Source organism: Dendrobates tinctorius, unplaced genomic scaffold (genome assembly GCF_039654945.1).
Source record: "Dendrobates tinctorius isolate UK_male_01 unplaced genomic scaffold, ASM3965494v1 ptg000023l, whole genome shotgun sequence".
NCBI lineage: Eukaryota > Metazoa > Chordata > Amphibia > Anura > Dendrobatidae > Dendrobates > Dendrobates tinctorius.
In genome coordinates, this window is record NW_027361691.1 from 4,293,135 (window position 1) to 4,301,636 (window position 8,502).

An 8,502-nucleotide genomic window follows, 5' to 3' on the forward strand; every position below is an offset into this window, starting at 1 on the left:
ACAAAAAAGTACTCATCCTCTCATCCGCGTACACTGTGTTTGAACGCCCACATTGACAAACTAATCTCGTTGTAGATGATGCCCTATCGGTTGGTTGAAAGCGCAGCTTTCCGCGAACTAATGGCCTACGTAGTACCACGCTATGAACTACCAAGTCGCCACTTCTTTTCTCGCAAAGCCATCCCAGCCCTCCACCTTCATGTGAAAGACTGCATTGTCCATGCACTCAAGCAGTCAGTGAGTGGAAAGGTGCACCTCACAACTGATGCATGGTCCAGTAGGCATGGCCAGGGCCGTTACGTATCCATCACTGCGCACTGGGTTAATGTGGTAGATGCAGGGTCCACAGGGGACAGCGGTGGTGGAACAGTGCTGCCTAGCCCACGGTATAGGAAACAGTTGGCTGTAGGCGTTCGGCCCTCCTCCTCCTCGAAAGCTGGTCCACAGAGCGCAGTCGCAAGAGCACTGCATCCGCAGCTGACAATGTTGCAAACGAGGTGTCCCCCTATCGATCAGCTAGTGGAAAGCGTCAGCAGGCTGTGTTGCAGATGATATGTTTGGGCGACAGACACACCGCGGAGGTACTGGCCGACTACTTTCAGCGACAAACTGAGTCATGACTGGGCAGTCTACATCTTGAGGCATTCAAGGTAGTTAGTGATAACAGCTGGAATTTTGTGGCAGCCATAGCCCTTTCAAAACTCAGACACATACCTTGCTTGACTCACACCTTCAAACTGGTGATGCAGTGCTTCCCCACTAATTATTCGGAGTTAACAGGCCTGCTCCAGAAGGTTCGAAGACTGTGCTCGCACATCCGCCGGTCGCCGGTACACTCCAGTCGTATGCATAAGCTGCAGCGATTGATCCACCTTCCCAAGCACCGCCTAATTATCGACGCTGCAACAAGGTGGAACTCCACCCTGCACATGGTTGAGTGGCTGTGCGAACAAAGGCTGGCCGTATTGCATTTGTGGGAGGATACACGGGCAGGCACTTTGAGGGCAGACATGGAGTTGACAGGTGTGCAGTGATCGAAGCTGAAAGACCTCTGTAAAGTCCTTCAGTGTTTTGAGGAATGCACACGGCTGGTAAGCGCAGACGACACCCTCATAAGCATGAGGATCCCACTTATGCATCTGCTCATGCAAACTGTGACACACATTAAGGAGCAGGCGTCTGCAGCCGAGGTTGATGAGGAGGAAGAGGAGGAGGGAAGCCTTGATGACAGTGAGCCATTGTCTGGTCAGGGAACTGTCGTGGACGAGGTGGAGGAAGAAGAGGACGAGGAGGAGGAAGATGATGGGGATAATTATTTAGGGGAGGAGGATGCTTCTCGTAGGGCAAGAGAAAATATTGGCTTTGCAAGGTCTGGTACTGGGTTTGAGCGTGATTGGAGGGATGTGGATCTGCCTGAAAGTGCTCCTCCACCCAGCACTCGCAGTGCATCATTGACACCTGGAACATTGACCCACATGTCAGATTATGCCTTGCAGATCCTAAAAAGGGACTCCCGCATTGCCAAAATGATGAACGATGATGACTACTGGTTGGCCAGCATCCTGGATCCACGCTATAAAGGCAAATTCCAAAACATCATGCCACAGGAGAACCTTGACCTAATATTGGCTAATAAACAAGCTGCTCTGGTAAACCGGTTGGTTGAGGCATTCCCAGCACACAGCAGCGGTGAAGGTTCTCACACAAGCCGTAGGGGCCGGGTGCAACTTGGAAGAGGTGTTCGTGGTGCACACATCAGAAGTGGCGTTGGAGACAGGGGTTTCATGACCATGCTGTGGACGGATTTTTCAAGTCCCGCTCACACGACTGGTAATACTGCATCAATTGAAAGTGACAGGAGACAGCACTTGTCAAGTATGGTTACAAACTACTTTTCCTCCCATATTGATGTTCTCCCTCACAGGTCATTCCCATTTGACTATTGGGCAGTTAAACTGGACACCTGGCCTGAATTGGCACAATATACCTTACAGGAGCTCACTTGCCCAGCTGCAAGTGTGCTATCGGAAAGAGTCTTCAGTGCTGCTGGATCAATACTGACAGAAAAAAGGACCCATCTGTCAACCCAATATGTGGATGATCTAACCTTCATTAAAATGAACCATGCATGGGTTTCCAAGGATTTTGTCCCACCTTACCCTTATGACACATATGTTGCCAGAAAAATTGTTTTCTTTGGTCCGCCTGTTCCTGGGACTTGACCAATTTCGCCTTTAGCAGCAGGTGAATGTCCCACATCAACATATGGCATTTTGTAAACCTCCCTAACTGGGCAGCCTCCTCCCCCTGGGCCGGGGTCACCACCGAACGCACGCAACCGTGCAAGTGCCGTTGCCCTGGACAGGTGGGTGGGCCGAGTCGTGGGCTCGGGACTGACACAGGGTCCCTCATAGTGCAATCAAGTGTCTCTGATGGTGGGGGTGCACACCCGCCATCAGACACACCGCCGTACTATGAGGGGCCCAGTGCCAGTGCCGACCTCCACGAGTGGGCCCCCCTTGCTTGGGCAGGGCCCCAGCATTTGCAATGTTTTCATCTCCCTGCTCCTCCGCTGTGTAGTCTGGGCTGTCAAATCCATCACTGGGACTGCCACTTCAAATTTGGTGAACTGATACAAGATGATGGTTAAGACGTAGCTATGCCCTGTCCCGCTGGCCGGGATCTAGCTTCAGATGATCAATGGCTTCCATTTCTTATGGACGTCGACTTACAATGAGATGCAGTGGTGGTTTCTCATCAGCTTTAACAGTTTTCCTACCCACAGACGTGTGACATTCTAGCGCACATTTTTAAATGTGCCCTCCCTCTCATGCCAATCCAATTGAATCGCCTACAGCCTGTGGCTTCTGTGTTTTGCACTCCAAAGTTACGTGAGAAATCATGATAGGCAATGAGCACCATGTTTACATCTGTCCCTGTGATCAAAATTGGATGGATATGAGTAACGGTGATGGGATCAACGGTACTGCGATACAGCAACACTTTCTTCACAAAGAAAGGTTTTTGCTGTGTCCACACACTAATTAATTGAGGGTCAGCATCGCCTCTGAGAATTGTGACGGAAGTTGTTCCCGTGAATAGTAATTCGTAGATTTCTGCAATCACTAGACTTTAGGTCAATAATTGTATGCATCTCATTTCCTATTGCAGAGAGTCTGGGCTGTCTTACTGAGACAGAAATATAAATGAAGATTTAAAAATACCACCAAAAGTGTATCATGGTGTACGCTTGAAATACATTTCCTTTTTTCTAATTTTTAGATTGTTGTGTAATCCATGCAGAGAACATGGAGATTTTAAATGTTTAAACTATGCTCTATATAGCTGATATCCAGTGATAATGTACCGTATCTCAACTTTGTACAATCTGGTCAAATCCATACTGGGCCTGAGACCGTCTGAGCCTGCCTCCTGATTGATACACATAGGTTTTTAATGTGCAAACTAGGCACCATATATACGTGTTATCCGTTGTAACTGTACCCTTTATCAACTTTCTTGAATCTTGTAGAATCCATACTGGGCCTGAGAATGGCTGCAGAGCTGTTAAGCAAGCTACAGCACCTGTGGTTTGGACACGTAATGTTTTGCATTTTTTCTGGAATGGCGGTTAGGCCGAAATCAGTAATTGCTGTTGACCTGCACTTACTGGGAAATCATCGTTTGCGGAGAATAATTGGAATCCCAGATCCCCATCACTGACGGTGTTCAGCGGGTTATCTGCACCTGTAAGCGACAAAAGCTGGTCCTTTCAGTGTAGCGCGCATGTAGCCCCGGACATGGAAGGCCATGATAGCCCTGTTATTACTCGATCGCGCATGCCAGAGCCTCGCGTATCCCTCTAGTAAGCTTTACACGTACCGCGGGGGCATGCCGAAGTCTCGTTCGTTAACGTAATAAAGCGGACAAATCGCTAGCACAACTACTAACGGATAAACCACACCACACACAGAATCGACAAAGCTTTCAATGTGTGCATCTTTTTGTGAAGTGGCATGGTTGTGGTTTCCCCGGTGGAGTCCAATTAAGCCGCAGGCTCCACTCCTGGTGGTGCCCTATTGGACATTCCTTTAAGGTTCAGCTTTGCATCCATACTGCCCCCAGAAACAAACTCTTTGCCTTCATGGACGCTGTTTTGAGGTTCGTGGGAATAACGCCGCCCGATCGCCAGTTGCCATAATTTATTGGTGGGAAGTACGACGGAATATGATCGTGTTCATTTTCAGATTTTGGTTTTCTTTTTTACATTTTTATTCCAGCCTTTCTTGACTTCATAAGGGCATGACAAGCCTATATCTGTGTCTCCTCCACCTCCTCCTTTTACTCCTCCACCTCTTTTGTAAGTGTAGTTGCCCTTTTCCATATGTTATTTTTGTCTTCTGAGCATTTTGTCGGCTTTGGGACACCTTTTAAGGTATTTTGTAATTGTTTTCTATGTGTTTGTGTTTGCCTGCCATTGTTTTCAGTGTGAGATTGACAATTATCCTTTGACTGAATAGAGCTGTACGCTTCTGATACAGTGCCATATATGTGATGTTATTTTGTGTCTATTTTGTGCTAAATTTGGAAGTTTGGTGGAAGAGGCCGCGGACGTGGGCATGGGGGGGGCCAGCTGGTGCTGATGGTGGTGGTGGTGCATCTGCTGGTAGTGGCAAAAACACAATAGCAGCTAAGGCAGGAGGTGTTGAGCCTGCATCATGGTCTGTCTACGGAACGCCTGGAAGGCTACTGTTATGAGCGGTGGAACGCACTAAATAAAATTAAAATAAAGTGCGTTCACCGCTCGGGGTCCACCGTGCGGTAGATGACAAAACCGCTGCTGAAAGAGGCAGGGCACTCAGGCGGAGATGTGCACAGGACTTTAGCTGCAGTCAGTGCACTAAAGCAGACTCTGTTATATGCACAGAACTGCCAACAAAACATAAATACCGCTGAGTCTGTTTAGGGTCACAGACTTCAGCGATGTGGACACGGTATTAAAGCTCACAGAAATAGCCTTAAACACCAGGACTATCCCCTCTAGACCTACCGTAAAACTTAAGGTATGAGGTGTTGCAACTGCGAACACCCGGGAGGCTGCAACCGCAGCGCGGCGTGAACAGAGCCGCAAGCAAGGCGCTGCAAGGACGCTGGCGCAATGCAGGACGCTTAGCTGCTGCAAAAGGTATGGCTGGACCGCGCTGGCGCTAGCGCTGCTACTGGCGGCTGCCCAATCAGACTGTCCCGAGCACATAACGTGCATGCCCGAATGAATTTTTTGAAGTCTCGAGCTTTATGGGGCCACCAATACGCTCCAGCCAAGGTGTATATGAGCCGACATGTTTTATAAAAAAAAAAGCCATTTTATAAAAATAAAGTGAACTTTACTGTTGGAACTGGTGAAACATATATACAGCAGGCATCAGGTACAAAGTTTCTTTTCACATCTTCGGTTTTACACAGAGGCACAGGCATGGCGGTCACATGTGACAGCATCACAACATTTCAGCAATAAAACATAGGTGACTAGACATAGGTTACACCCCCATTACTAACCCTATAGTGAAATGTAATAAAGACAAGCAGCCCCATACTATGATGTTCCCAACTCCAAACTTCACTGTTGGTATGGTGATTTTGGGGTGATATGTACTCCCTTTTGACCTCCAAACATGGTGTGCATTATGGCATCCAAAGAGTTCAATTTTGGTCTCATCTAGGCAGACTATATTGTCTCAGTATTTCACAGGCTTGTCTAAATGTTGTGGAGGAAACTTTAAACATGCCTGAACATGCTTTTTATTCAGCAATGGAGTCTTGTGTGGTGAGCGTGCATAGAGGCCATGGAGGTTCAGTGCATTACTTATTATTTTATTTAAAACTAGCTGAAGTGCCCGGCGCTGCCCGGGCATAGTAACTAACTGTGGCTAGTTATAGCAAATTATAATTATCCTCCATCACATAGTCCCGTGCCCATATACCCATCATGTATATCCACGATCCCATAGTCGAGTGCCCATATACCCATCACACATCCTCCATCCCATAGTCCCGTGCATATATACCCATCATACATATCCTCCATCCCATAGTCCCGTGCATATATAGCCATCATACATATCCTCCATCCCATAGTCCCGTGTCCATATACCCATCATGCATATCCACGATCCCATAGTCGAGTGCCCATATACCCATTATACATCCTTCATCTAATAGTCCCATGCCCATATACCCATCATACATATCCTCCATCCCATAGTCCCGTGCATATATAGCCATCATACATATCCTCCATCCCATAGTCCCGTGTCCATATACCCATCATGCATATCCACGATCCCATAGTCGAGTGCCCATATACCCATTATACATCCTTCATCTAATAGTCCCATGCTCATATACCCATCATACATATCCTCCATCCCATAGTCCAGTGCATATATACCCGTCATACATATCCTCCATCCCATAGTCCCGTGCCCATATACCCATCATGCATATCCTCCATCCCATAGTCAACCATTATAACATCATAATGAGCGGCGGCAGGTCTTGCAACCTATGATGACATCAGCGTCGCCATGGCAACCACTATGACATCATAATGAGGGGCGTGGCTTGACGGGCACACACTTTTTCCCCAGTATGTAGATAGGGGCAAAATTGTTTGGTGAATTGGAACGCGCGGGGTTAAATTTTCGCCTCACAACATAGCTTAGGACGCTCTCGGGGTCCAGACGTGTGACTGTGCCAAATTTTGTGGCTGTAGCTGCGACGGTGCGGAAGCCTATCCTGGACATACACACATACACATACATGCACACATACATACACACTTTGAGCTTTATATATTAGATAATTGTATCTGCTGATTCAAGTCCATTTTGTAGTTTTCCACTGCTCTTGAACAACTCTTCTGATAATTCTTTCCACTACTCTGAAATCCTGCAAGGAGCACCTGATCTTACCTGGTTTATAGTGAAATTATCTACTTTCCATTTACAGATCATGACCTCAAAAGTGTTCACTGGAGCATTCAGTAGTTTAGGAAGTCTTCCGTCACCAATGCCATCAGTAGGTTTTGCAACAATAAGGTTAAGAAGGTCTTGAGACAGCTCACTTGTTTTACCCATTATGAGCTATTTCTTGTGTGGCACCTTGGTAATGAGACACCTTTTTTTAGGCAATCAGTTGAACCAGCTGATATTATTTTTCACTAGCAGGATTGCTTTTTAATTACCAATAGATTTTAGCTGGTGTCGTGGCTTTCCATGGCTTTTAGCACCTCTCTTTCTTCCTGTGTTCAATATTTTTTTCTGTGTCATTTTTACATTCTTACACATAATTTATGGACATCTGTGGTTTGATCTCTTTGCCTTTGTGGGTTCAATGGGTTGTTAACGACAAATATGACAAATATGTGTTTAGAAATATGTTTACTTAGAAAATGGTGATGTATTCAATACTTATTTCAAGCGCTGTATGTATACACATACACACACCTCTTTAGTTGATAAATCACACATAGCATTTGTAACATACTAAGTGAACAAGGTCCATTACAACACACTTTTATGAATCCCTATAAAGGCAGCAAAGGAACGAAAGAGGATAGTAATATAAGTCTAAATCAACATAATAATTTTGAACTTTCGAAAAGATTGTGCAAAAATCCTGCACTGTGTTCCTCTACAGCCCCAGGTTTATATATATTACTGTCATCTTTAGGGCTCATACTCACTTGTGAGAGACTCGTACCATTCTCATGCGAGTATCTCGCATGAAAACCTGGCACTGCCACCGGCACTCGGACAGTAGCGTGCGGCTTCGTGTATTTCTATGCCGCCGCCGCACGCTCCAGTGCCAGTGCTGGCGGCAGTGCCAGGTTTTCATGCCAGAGGCTCTCACGAGAATGGTGCGAGTCTCTCACAAGTGAGTATGAGCCCTTAGGCTGGTTTCACATTAGCGCTTTTGTGCGCAGCGCATCGGGCGCACCAGTGCGCATGCGCACTGCGTACCTATATTTTACATGATGTGCGCATGGTCTTGCGCATATTTGCGCTTTCGTGCGCATGCGTTTTTTTGTCTTTTGCGCCAGGCGCGTCAGACGCAACATGTTGCATTTTTGGTTCCGCCCTGTCTCGTTAAAACAACGCATGCGCACGGAATGCGCACGGAATGCGCAAAAACACCACATTGGAGCCTATGGGAGCGCAATACTTGCGCATGGTCTTGCGTTTTTATGCGCATGCGTTTTTTACATAAACATGACTGAAATTTGGTCTAGACAGTAAAAAAAAAAAATTGAACCAAGGTGATAAAATGGTGTGGGCACTGGGATTCCACAATACTTTAAGGATTGCTCACTAGTGGACACACAGCACAAGCTGCACCAATGTAAGTATGAAAAACCTAATGTCTGGCTGAAATTTCAATACATTTCTATGTACTTATGTCTCTTTTTTTTTTTATTGCAGCATGTCTTCATCTGGTGAAGAA